The 13,400-nt window shown below is 39.7% G+C and overlaps 1 long non-coding RNA gene across 1 annotated transcript in view; it reads left to right on the forward strand.

Annotated features, from left to right (window-relative positions):
• Positions 1-255: 255 nt before the first annotated feature.
• The window catches only part of LOC116588834, a 35,735-nt gene continuing 22,590 nt past the window's right edge, over positions 256-13,400 (forward strand). The window contains exons 1-2 of the long non-coding RNA XR_004285104.1: positions 256-341; positions 8,115-8,190. This is a non-coding gene — a long non-coding RNA (uncharacterized LOC116588834). The remainder of the gene's footprint in view (positions 342-8,114; positions 8,191-13,400) is intronic.

Genomic DNA, 13,400 nt, shown 5'->3' on the forward strand with positions numbered 1-13,400 from the left:
GTGTACAGGGGATACATGCCCTGGTGGTGACTCACTGGACACAGTGGTGTGGTCCCTCCCTGGGCTGGACTCGCTGTTGCTTCCCACCCCCCGCAGCAGGGTGTTGGAGTACCAGATAAACTTTCCCTGGTGTGCCTCCGGCTGCTTTGTGCCATCAGCCTGGGGAGTTTCCGGGCCTCCAGCTGTGATAAGCACAGCCAAGCAAGCACACGGGGGCAGCAGCAACGTCGGCTGCTCCATCCATCGAGAAACACAGTCTAATGCGTGCCAGGGTCTGTGGCTCACGTGAAAGCTCCCCTGGACGCGCTGAAGATAAGCAGCTGCTGCTTCAAGAACCGCAAGTAAGTTTCTCCGTCCCCGAAGGACGGCCGTTCGTGTGAACCGTTTTTGATTGTGAAGTCTTAGAGGATGTGGGGGCGTATATCAAGAGAGATGTGGCTTCGAAGTTCCCACATGGTGGAGTCTCCCAGCATCGTGCCAAACAGGAAGTTCCTTTTCACAATCCTGTTAACTCTTCCTACCACTTCTGATAACTTGGGCTATTTTGTTTATTTTGTCTTGTTTTAATTTCTCTGAGTCTCAGTTTCTTCATCTGGGAAATCGAGGATATTTGACTTACGTAATTCATAGTGCCTCTTCTAACTCCAAAAATCTTGTCGCTTTGTTAATAAATCCGCAGTTTTCCCTCCTTACAAATACCTTTAGAATTGCCTCATGGAAAACTAATTAAAAATATATGCTAATATCGTGGTTATAAATTAATTTCTCTAAGCACCCATTTTTACATAGGTCAATTAGATGTTTTTTAGACCCCTTTAAAACTCATGATGTTATACATGTGATAGATTCTAGGAGACTTTTCTATCAGTTAGGACTTTTTTTTCCCCCCACTTAGGACCTTTATTCACTACAGATAAATGTATGTGTTTTCTGTTATCAGAAACCGAAAACTCCAGATCCTTAGTGCATTTCCTGGCTATAAGAAAACTTAGAGCCAAAAACATTGTCCAAATGTTGTAATATGCCAAACACTGTGGCCGATGGAAGAAGGCATCTATTTCCTGTCAAATGGATTTTGTTCTCTATTATCCTCAAATGTCTTACTTAGAGAATTTCAATTTGTAGGTGTGGGCAGAATGTAAGACTTCAGTTCAATTCACAGTACAATCTCCAGTTTCGCTAAAGCATTTTCAAGTTCTTGGTACAAATTCATCCACTTACCTCCCAATCATTTGGCATAGGTCATGAGTAAGAATCCATTCTTTTCTGTAGGCATCTCTGTCCAATGATTAAGGAACTGTTTCCAGGGATTGGAGTGGGAAAAGATGGTCCCATAGAGGCATCCATGGATGCCTAAGTGGACAAGCTGTCCAGAGACTATAGCAGTTTATGCAAGAATCACATGCTCACCTGTGCTGTAATGGACCTGCTTTGCATAGGTAGATTCTGTAGGTTCCCTAAGCCTACAGTATTTCTAGTCTTTTGTACCCAGTAGACATTGCCAATGCCACGTAAGTGCATCTGTTCTTACGCTAATAACTGAAGCCTCTTAGTTCCTTTCTGTCTCAAGGTCCAGGATTATGATATTTTCTTATCAAGTCAAAGCAGTCATGTACAAGATTAATGGTGTGCTAAAGATGTGCAGTGCACAGCCTGTACAACGGTAAATAGCTGCCCTGTAGAATGTTTCTTATAATCTGGCTCAGGAAAACTGTTATTGGTATCACTTGTAGCTTTGATGAATCCAGCACTATCCAGACTCTAAAAAATGTTCAGAAATCTGTTTCATGTCTTTCAGAAATCACACAGTAGAGGCACCTGGTTGGCTCAGGTGGTAAAGTGTCCCACCCTTGGTTTCTGCTCAGGTCATGATCTCAGGGTGGTGATATCAGGGTCATGAGATGGAGCCCCATGTCAGACTCCATGCTGATCATGGAGTCTTCTTAAGATTCTCTCTCCCTCTGTCCCTCCCTGCACCTCCCAACCTTGTGTGTGCGTGCTCTCTCGAAAGAAAGAAAGAGAAAAATGATAGAACCAATAATATTCACGGGAAATAGGTACCAGGTTTTTTTTCAACTATCACATTTTTGTATCCAGTATGAACGCAGCAGCTTAGGCAGACCCCCGCCCCCAAAGTTGTAGTGAATTCTGAGTCAACTGTTACGTGCATTACCTCCAAGTCCCACACTAAGGGCTAAATTTATAAATAACGTTTGTTCAATCATTGTTTTCTAAAGAAAGCGCTTTTGTTCGTTTCTTTCTGTTGGCTGTGTTTCAGTTTTAGGAGAACGGACACATTATCAAATCATACTAACACTTCTCAGAGGAGGTTCTGGGACTGCTACACATTGAGTTTACTTCCCTTTCACATCAAAAGATAAAGATGATTGAATGCTGTTGAAAACAATGATGTTATAGTATATGAGGGTCTTGAACATCCACAAACCATTTAATTTGTCTCAATTTAACCATTCTTTTTCATTCAGAAATAAGAAAAATGCATGATTTAGAATCTCAGTAGTAAGAGGACAAAAACATTTTTAGCTGACTCCTGAACTACATATTACTTCCAAGCTACTTTTTCCTAGGAAATAAAAGTCTCATATTATGTGACTATAGAAATGAGACCCACAAACTCTGATTTGAAACTAGCTTATGAAAAGCCCAAATTTGAAAGACAGATGAACTACCAGGTTATTTTGAGGTTTGTTTAAGAATCTTCTAGAAGTAGGGTGCCTGGGTGGCTCAGTGGGTTAAGCCGCTGCCTTCGGCTCAGGTCATGATCTCAGGGTCCTGGGATCGAGCCCCACATCGGGCTCTCTGCTCAGCAGGGGGCCTGCTTCCTCCTCTCTCTCTGCCTGCTTGTGATCTCTCTCTTTCAAATAAATAAATAAAATCTTTAAAAAAAAAAAAAAAGAATCTTCTAGAAGTTTTCCCCATATGCAGATTTGTAGCTTTCTCACATCTGAAGAATACCCAGTCATCTGTACTCCTGGAGATATTCCCATTGTTGGGAAATACATCTGCTTTCTGAGGAATTTTCCCTATCCACTTCACAAACCAGCAAACTCAGTATACAAAGACCAATATTCAGCATTCCATCTTACCTGAGTTTGTATCCTTACTCTCTGTCCTTTCATCCTGTTTATTTGTCTTCAGAGCTCTTAACCACTGTCTGACATGACTTTAACTATTTGTTTATTACCTGTCTTCCAAATGAGAATACATATTCTAGGAGAGCATGGGTTTTTGTCTATATTGTCCTTTGTTATAACCCAAGCACTTAGTATAGTTCAGGGTACATAACAGTAACTCAGTAGACACTTTTTGAATAAATGAATAAATACATATTCACAAATCCACTAGAGAATTGTTGCTTTCCACTTTATTATGGGTCTAGAATAGAATGGTAGTTTAAGTGATTTCGTTTTTATAGCACCCTGGGTTATTAAGCAAATTTTAATAAACAAAAGTTATTTTTATTATGTAAAATATCTTCTTTTTTAAAATAGATTTTATTTATTTATTTGACAGACAGAGATCACATGCAGGCAGAAAGAGGGGGCAGGAAGCAGGCTCCCTGCTGAGCAGTGAGCCTGATGTGGGGCTCTATCCCAGGACCCTGGGATCATGACCTGAACAGAAGGCAGAGGCTTTAACCCACTGAGCCACCCAGGCACTCCTATGTAAAATATCTTCTTAAACAAAAAAATTTTTTTTTATTTTATTTATTTATTTTGACAGAAAGAGAAATCACAAGTAGGTAGAGAAGCAGACAGAGGGTGGTTGGTGGAGGGGGATGCAGGCTCCCCGCTGAGCAGAGAGCTGGATGGGGGGCTCCATCCCAGGACCCTCAGATCATGACCTGAGCCAAAGGCAGAGCTTAACCCACTGAGTCTCCCAGGTGCCCCAATCTTTTTTTTTTTTTTTTTTTTAAGATTTCATTTATTTATTTGAGAGAGGGAGAGAGAGAGAGCCTGAGAGGAGAGAGGATCAGAGGGAGAAGAAGACTCCCTGCTGAGCAGGGAGCCCAATGCAGACTGGATCCTGGGACTCCAAGATCATGACCTGAGCTGAAGGTGGTCGCCCAACCAACTGAGCCACCCAGGTGCTCTTCTTAAACAAAATCTCAACTGTTTCATAGTTCTTTGACTTTGGTTCCTTTTTACCCAATTATTTCTCTGGACACTGATTAAGAGATCTAAATCCCTACCATCAAAATATAAGTTCATATAAATATAAGTTCATTTAAAGCAAATATTTTATTTCACTCAAATGTTTAGTAAGTATAGAGATAATCCATCACCAAAAAGAAGACATTCAGCTTCAGACATTCAGGCTATTAAGTGTTCAATGAATGTTTTTTCCATAGGACTAAATAACATGCAAAGTTCTATTAAAAATTAGTAAGATGGTGATGTGGGAGGCAAAGGCAAAAGAAAAAATTAAATTTTCTTACTGCCTACAGCCCACTGACAAACCCTTGAAACAAGTAGAGTGATTTTTCTATAGGAACTAAACTGCCTCGATGTTGACACTTTGCTAAGAGCAAAAGGCAATCTTAGCTTAACATTATCCTGACCCCCTCCCCCCACCCAGTAAGTCCACTTTTTTTTTTTTTTAAAGATTTTATTTATTTATCAGAGAGAGAGAGGGGGAGAGAGCAAGCACAGGCAGACAGAATGGCAGGCAGAGGCAGAAGCAGGCTCCCTGCCAAGCAAGGAGCCCGATGCGGGACTCAATCCCAGGACGCTGGGATCATGACCTGATCCGAAGGCAGCTGCCCAACCAACTGAGCCACCCAGGCGTCCCACCTGTAAGTCCACTTTAACATATAAAAATTCCTTTGGAAATTTCCTTTATACCCCCCAGATATACGTTAGCAATCATCCTCTAAACATGTGGCCCTTGATATACATCTCAAGGGTCTCATAACTGAAGTTTTACTAAATAGTAATAAATGACTTTTTCCTAACAATAGCTACCCCCCTCAAGGTCCTAGAAAACTTGCTTCCAAAATTCCTTAGAGACTTACTCTGTTCCTAACCCTCTCCCATTTTGCAAGTATGTAATCAACCAATCCTCATGACCCCAGTGCAACTCCTGCCCGCAGGTCCTGTTTCTGTGCTTTAAAAAAAAAACAAAAAACCACCTTTTGCACCAAAGACATCTCAAGAATTCTTTCTTGGTCTTTAACTGTGAACCACAACATTTCCACATCTTTAGGACCTCTGATTCCCATTTTCTTAAACATAAAGAACATCTTTTCCTTTGTTAAAATGAAACAGGTCTAAAATTGTGTCACGTAGTTAAGTATCTCCAAGACTTAGCGCCTAACCTAATTAAGGTTTCTGCTACCCTCTGGAGTGGAATTTTAAACAAATCAGTCTGGAATTTCTTCCTCACCATTAGTGAGATAATCTGCCAGATAAAACCTCCTGCCTTCCCCTGAGAGAAGGTAACACTTACTCGATATAATCTTATCTTTTGTTGCTAACCTCTTTGTTTGGCCCCATTTCTGCCTATAGGATCCTTTCATTTTGTATAGTTCTTGAACCTCCTTTTTACTTGCTAGATGGGATGCTGCCCAATTCATGAATTGCTTAAAAAGAACAATTAGATCTTCAAATTTATTCAACTGAAATTTTTTAACACCTTAATTGATATTTATTTGGATTGAAGTTTAATTTTATAAAACTTTATTCACCATGCATTATATTTAAAAAATAATTTTATGGTGAAACAATAAACATACCTAAGAGTACATAAACATAAATTAGCAGCTTATTGAGAGATAAACAAAAATCTCAGAAAATTCCACTCAGGTAAAAAAAAAATTATATATATATATAAAATTATGTATATAATATAAATATATATTTTATATATATTTGAAATATTATTAATGTGGAGAACAAAGGCAAAAGGAAATGTACATAAAATTAAATTTCCTTATAATTTGCAGCCCCTTGACAAATACTTGAGGCAGGCAGAATATAACTTTCCTCCAGGAACTCCCAATTTAATGCCCTGCTAGAGGAAAAAACAACTTTAGCTTAACAATAGGCCTTCAGGATCCTGTAAATCTTCTTTCACATATGAAAATCCTTTTGGAAACTTCATTTGTCTTTACCTCCCCCAACTCCAAAGATGAATGACTGTTCCTCACAACTCCAGGGCAGCTCTTTCTGCCCCAAGTCCTGTCCCTGTGCTTTAAGAAAAAACACGGTTTTTTTGTAACGAACGGTCTCAAGTTTTGCCTGGTTTTGAACTTTTTGTAAATGGAATTGATGTGGTGTGGAGTGTTGGGGTTCAGAGCCGACAGCCATGAAAGAATTCTTGAGATGTCTTTGGAAACTGGACCTGTGCGCAGAAAACTGCATTTTGCTGTTGTGAGGGGTGGTGATTACATACTTTCAAGTTGAGAGGGGGTCAGAGACATAACAAACCTCCAAGGTATTTTGGAAACAGTCTTAGACCTTGAGGGGACTAACTTATGAAGTTCTAGAATATACATGAGGTTCGGTGGGGTGAGGTCTGGAGCCGATGACCAAGAAAGAATTCTTGAGATGTCTTTGGTGCAAATGGTGGTTTATTAAAGCATGAAGACAGAACTTGTGGGCAGAAAGCTGCTGCCCTGGGGTTGTGAGGGATGGCAGGTTACGTACCATGGGGGTGGGGAAAGTAAGGAAAAGAGAGGTTCAGTAGAACTTTCATAAGCTAAAGAGGATCTACAAAATACCAGATACCAGAGGCCTTGCCATTGCCAAGGTCTTTCTGCCCTTTGTAGCAAGCTAAGATAGTTAGGAGTATAAAGCCCTATTTAGCCAGAGCAGCTCCATCCGGTTAAACAGTGATTTTGTTGTTTATGCAGTAAAACTTAAACTGACCCTGCCCCCCACCAGGGGAACTTACTTAAAAGCAAGTCTGGGAAACCAGTAGAATGTGGTTGACCAGTCCCTGAGAACAGAGTCCAAACACAAGGGTGGGTCAGGTCAGCAGAGCCAGACAGCAGAGCCTGAATGCGGGGATGAGTTGGGCCAGGTGGAGACATCCAATCAGTGGAGCACACATACTGTCTTCCTAGCTACCAAGGAGTGTAAGACCCACCTTTTGGGCGCCAATTCTGACCAAGGTGATAGGCTAGTTCAAATAGCTACTATGGGGTGAATTGTAATTCATTTGGCCACCTGAGTGTGACCTAGCATGACTGCAGCTTTCTCTGTGTGTTGCAAATCTCATTGACCACTTGTGTGTGGCCAAGCTCAACCACATGGTCTTTGCTCTATGGAAGTTGGTCTGTGAGGCTGGGGGTGGTCACCCTCTCTGTAAAAGGCGGCCCTGAACGGTCAGTTTGATTCTTCATGCTTGGTACGAAATAAAGCTTTGCTTGACCTTCGCTTTGTATCAGTCTCGCTCCTTTGATTACAGACCCATCAGGGAGATTCCTAAAGAATGTCACATATGTCCACCCAGGAGTGGGGGTGGGGGGGAGATTGCAAGGTGTCAGCTTTTGCTTTGTCCTCAGCCAACCTTCTGTTCCCTCATCATAACTACTGTTGGGATCAGGTATTACTGTCTAATAAAACCTTAGTCATGAGTCTGTTCTGCTGTTCTTCAGAATGTCTGTGTTACTCTTGGTCTCTCCCTTTCTATATAAGTTAAATTCAGCTTGTCTTGTTCCACAGAGATCTGTGTGGGGACTTGGACAGAGATTGCATTGAATCTATAAAACAATGTTGGAAGAACTGATATCTTTACAATATTAAGTTCTCTGACTTATGTACAAAATATATCTCCATTTATTTTCATCATTTAAAATATATCTTATTAAATGTGTATTAATTCCTACAAAAAGGTCTTATGTATCTCTTTTGAATTTTACTAATAGTCCTTAATATGTTTGATAGTATAAACTATGTATTTTATAAATTTAATTTTCTAATGTTTGTGGCTGGTATAGAGATATACTGTGATGTCTGTGTAATAACCTCTAAATTCTCTTAAAACTAAAATTTTATCTGTGGCCTCAATTAAATGTTTTCTTTCAAAATTTGTGAAACATGACATTTTCTTACCAATTTTTATGTTCCTTTTTCCTTGCTTTACTGCAGTTGCTAAAACCATCAATATACAGATGAATGGAAGCAGTAATAGTGGCATTCCTAGCTTCTCTGTCAAAATATACCAGTAAGTACAATGTTTCCTGTAGATTTTTTTGTAAACTACAGTTGACTCTTGAACAACATGGGTTCGACCAGTCAGTCCACTACAGAAGGCTGGCTGAGGACAAAGCAAAAGCTGACACCCTCTAACCTTCCCCCACTCCCTCCTGGGTGGGACATAGGAATCTGTAGGAATCTTTAGGAATCTCCCACCTATCTTAATGTTAATACCTTGCTGGAGGTAAAAATGACCTTGACAATGGCAAGGCCTCCAGGCCTCTGGTAACTTGTAGGTCCTCTTTAGCATATGAAAGTTCTATTAAAACCTCCCTTTTCCTTCCCCCACACCCCTTAGTACAGGGGAACTTACTTAAAAGCAATTTACATAAGCTGCCACCCCTCACAACCCTGGGGCAGCTGTTCTTCCTGCGCATGGGTCCTGTCCCCATGCCTTAATAAACCACCATTTTGTACCAAAGATGTCTCAAGAATTGTTTCTTGGTCATTGGCTCCGGACCTCACCCCACTGAACCTCAGCTATATTCTAGAACTTCATCACTTACATGTGGATTTTTTTCAGTTAAGTACAGTACAGTACTGTAAATGTTTTTTTTTCTCTCTCTCTCTCTCTCTTTTTTAAAAGATTAATTTACTTACTTATTTGAGAGAACAGGAGCAGTGAGGAGGGGCAGAGGGAGAGGGAGATAAAGATAAAGACTCCCCACTGAGCAGAGCGCCCCTCAGGAGTCTCCGGGGATCATGACCTGAAAAGGCAGATGCTTAACAGACTGAGCCACTAAGGACCCCGTATTTTCTCTTTCTTTCTTTTTTTCTTTTTTTCTTAAGAATTTTATTTATCTGGGGCGCCTGGGTGGCTCAGTGGGTTAAGCCGCTGCCTTCGGCTCAGGTCATGATCTCAGGGTCCTGGGATCGAGTCCCACATCGGGCTCTCTGCTCGGCAGGGAGCCTGCTTCCCTCTCTCTCTCTCTCTCTCTGCCTGCCTCTCCATCTACTTGTGATCTCTCTCTGTCAAATAAATAAATAAAATCTTTAAAAAAAAAAAAAAAGAATTTTATTTATCTATTTGACAGACAAGTAGGCAGAGAGGCAGGCTGAGAGAGAGAGAAAAGAGGAAGCAGGCTCCCCACAGAGCAGAGAGCCCAGTGTGGGGCTCGATCCCAGGACCCTGGGATCATGACCTGAGCAGAAGGCAGAGGCTTTAACCCACTGAGCCACCCAGGCACCCCTCTTAAGATATTCTTAATAACATTTTCTTTTCTGTAGCTTTCTTCATTGTAAGAATATGGGATATGATACATAGAACATACAAAATATGTGTTAATGGACTGTTGATGTTATTATTAAGGCTTTTGTTCAGCAGTAGGCTATTAGTAGCTAAGTTTTGAGGGAGTCAAAAGTTATACATAGATTTTCTATTGAGCAGGGAGTCAGTGCCTCTAAACCCTGTATTATTCAAGGATTAACTGTCCTTTTTTCAACTTGAGGAACTTTTCTTTTTCTTATTTTTTTTTAAAGTTTTTTTTAAGTTTTTCAAAGTTTTTTTTTTAAAGTTTTTAATGAACAATGAATTTTGTCAAATGTGTGTAAAATGATACTATAATTTTCTTCCTCCAGTGGCTTAATAATGGAAAATCATGGTGATTGATTTTTGAATGTCAAACCAATCTTGAGTTTCTGGGATTAACTCAGTTTAGTCAAACATATTACTCCTTTATAAATTGATGTATCTGTTTATTAGTTTTCAAGGAGTTTTTGCATGTATGTTCATTAGTGAGAAAGGCTTATATAATCTTCTTCTCTAGTTTTGGTATTAATATTCTATTTTCCCCATGAAACGACTTGGGGAGTGTGCCTTCTACTTCTACTTTAAAAAGTTTTTGTAGGGGCGCCTGGGTGGCTCACTGGGTTAAAGCCTCTGCCTTCGGCTCGGGTCATGGTCTCAGGGTTCTGGGATTGAGCTCCACATCGGGCTCTCTGCTCTGCGGGGAGCCTACTTCCTCCTCTCTCTCTCTCTCTCTCTCTCTCTCTCTCTCTCTCTCTCGGCCTGCCTCTCTGCCTACTTGTGATCTCTGTCTGTCAAATAAAAAAAAAAAGTTTTTGTAATATGAGAGCTGTTTGGGCTTGGAGTTTCTTTTTGGTAAGATTTTTTATTACTGTTACTGTTTCTTTTTTTTTTTTTTTAAAGGTTTTATTTTCTCATTTGACAGATGAAGATCACAATCACAAGTAGGCAGAGAGGCAGGCAGAGAGAGAGGGGGAAGCAGGCTCTGTGCTGAGCAAGGAGCCTGATGTGGGGCTTGATCCAAGGACCCTGAGATCATGACCTGAGCCAAAGGCAGAGGCTCAATCCGCTGAGCCACCCAGGCACCCTCAAGAATTCATAATTTTAGATGAATTCTTGATGGCCTTTCTTTTTTTTCTTTTGGCTTCTTGTGTCAATTTTGGCAAGTCATGTCAATTTCATTTTAGTTTCACAGGATCAACTTCAGGCTCTTTTGGTTTTATTTCTGCTCTTATCTTTACTGTTTCCTTCTTTTCACTTTCAGTTTTCTCTTCTTTCTCTAACTTCTTGACATGGTTGCTTACTTCATCTATTTTCAACATTTCTTTTCTTTCCTTTTTTTTTTCCTTAAGATTTTATTTATGGGGGAGAGGGACAAAAGGAGAGGGAGAGAGAATCTTAAGTAGACTCCATGCTGAGCTCAGAGCCTGACATGGGGCCTAATATAAGGACCCTGAGATCATGGCCTGAGCTGAAACGGCGTCAGTTGCTTAACTGACTGTGCCACCCAGGCACCTTAGCATTTCTTCTTTTCTCATAAATGTGTTTTAAATAAAAATGTCATCCAGGTAATGATTTAGTAGCAGTTGTGACGTCTTATATTTTCATTATTCAATTGGAAATACTAATTTGTTATGATTTTTTCTTTGACCTCATAAGCTATTTACATATTTTTAAAATTTCCAAATATTTGGATATTTCTTAGTTTTACAGTTTTTCATTTTTTTCAAGATTTTATTTATTTGATAGAGACACAATGAGAAAGGAAATACAAGCACAGGGAGTGGGAGAGGGAGAAGCAGGCCCCCCACCGAGCAGGGAGCCTGATAAGGGCTCAATCCCAGGACCCTGGGATCATGACCCAAGCCTAAGGCAGATGCCCCTGTTTTTTATTTTTACCATAATTGTTTTATGATAAAAAGCATAGCCTATAATATTTAAATGTGTTGAGCCATGCTTTATGGCCAATATATGGTTAGTTTTTAAAAATACCAATTTGTGCTTGAAAAGGTTGTGAATTCTGCAGCTAGTTGTATGAATAAAAAAAAAATGAAAGAATGAATATAACCTTGTGTTATGTAATACTATCAAAGCAAAAAAAAAAAAAAACAAAAAATGAGTTTTCCAAACAGGATTAGAAATCTCTCTTGCTCTTCCTATGCTGTGTATATTCATTCCTAGGATCTTTTAAAGCAGCTGTTGGTGAGATAGAAAAGGAAGGGCCAGTTGTATCTGCATATGGGTCTTTTAGTTTGGTTTATCTTAGGGATTCATAGCATAACATTGGTTATGTCCAATTTTTGTTTTATTTCTTTCTCCTAAGTCAAGAGACAACATATTTTTAGAAAATGTCAGTAAATAATGCATCAGGGAAAGAAAAATATGCTGTAAGTAACACATACCGACTAATCTATAATGAATAACTATAAATTCAATTCTGTTCCTTAGAAGGAATCTCAAAGTAATATTTGAAATCATTCTTTTTAAAGATTTTATTTATTTATTTATTTATTTATTTATTTATTTGTTTGACAGAGAGAGAGAGAGATCACAAGTAGGCAGAGAGGCCGAGGGCGTGGTGGGGGGGGCAGGGAAGCAGGCTCCCCTCCGAGCAGAGAGGCTGATGTGGGGCTCTATGGGGCTCGATCTCACAAAACTAGGATCAGGACCTGAGCCCAAGGCAGAGGCTTTAACCCACTGAGGCACCCAGGTGCCCCTCTTATTTTTTAACCTGGGCATTCATTTTTAGCTTAACACTGTTTCTAATAGAATCAATTTTACTTTTCACCTGTCTAACCTGTCTAACATTCTAAAGAATCTTCTACAGGAAAAGTCATTTCATTTTGTATTAGTAGCACACCTAGAACAGTGTGATGTCAAAACGGGGGGGGGGGGGGGCGGAGGGGGCTGTATCAAAGCTAAGATAACAGGCTAAGATAGCTAAGATAACAGGCTACCAAATACTGAATTTCCTGTGAAATTCTATAATTAGAAATGGAAATGACCAGTTTACCTGATAGTGATTGATGTCCAGGTACCACAAAATATAATGATAGAACATGTCTTCTTTTGAATCTTGCTTTAAGTTGTCCAAGTTCAGGTAGGAGTACCGGAAGACTATGGCTTCATTTTTTATTAAGTTTTCTGTTACTTTGAATGAAAGGGCTTGAGCAGTATCTACTGAGGATTGTGGTAATAACAGATGGAAACAAAGAAACTGAGTGGAGATGACTTCCTATCCCATCCGTTGGTGGCTGTGGGACCTTGAACAAGGGACTTAACCCTGGTAGCCTTGGTTTTCTCATCTGTGAAACTGAAGAATCGTGACCATTACAAGGTTGCTGTTTGGAATTACGTATGAGTAGTCCTATATGTGATTGTACAATATGCACACGTTGAGTATGTACAGTGCTTTAAAGAATTGATTATTTTCATGATTATTAAATTAGTATTAGCTTCTGGAAGAAGCAGAACCTATAACACAAGAGAGAGAGTTACTGGTACTAGGAGGCAAATGGATTGAATCTTTTAAACGCAGCCAAGTCACTCCTTATGGCTGTTTCCCAAAAGCAACAATTTCCATTTAAATCTTTGGAAATACAACAAGACGAAGTGCTTTTCAGATGACAAGGTCCACTTTGAGACACAAGTGGCTTTTACATAGAAAATAACTAGGTAATGAAAACAATATCCAAAGCCTCCTGTCAGACATCATCCTTTTCCACTGTGATTTATTTTACTTCAGGTACAGCCATCTCGGTGTCGTTGTGTGGTCTGGTTCCTTTTAGATGTCCTTTCAGATAGCAAGGAAAATAATTTTTTGGGTTTTCTCAGACAGGAAAAACAAAATGCAGCTAATTTATTTATGATTCTGTTTTGTTCAACTCAGTAAGTGTATTTTTTTTTTTTAGCTTTGTCCCAGAAAAATAAAA

This window comes from Mustela erminea, chromosome 4 (assembly GCF_009829155.1).
Source record: "Mustela erminea isolate mMusErm1 chromosome 4, mMusErm1.Pri, whole genome shotgun sequence".
Classification (NCBI taxonomy): domain Eukaryota; kingdom Metazoa; phylum Chordata; class Mammalia; order Carnivora; family Mustelidae; genus Mustela; species Mustela erminea.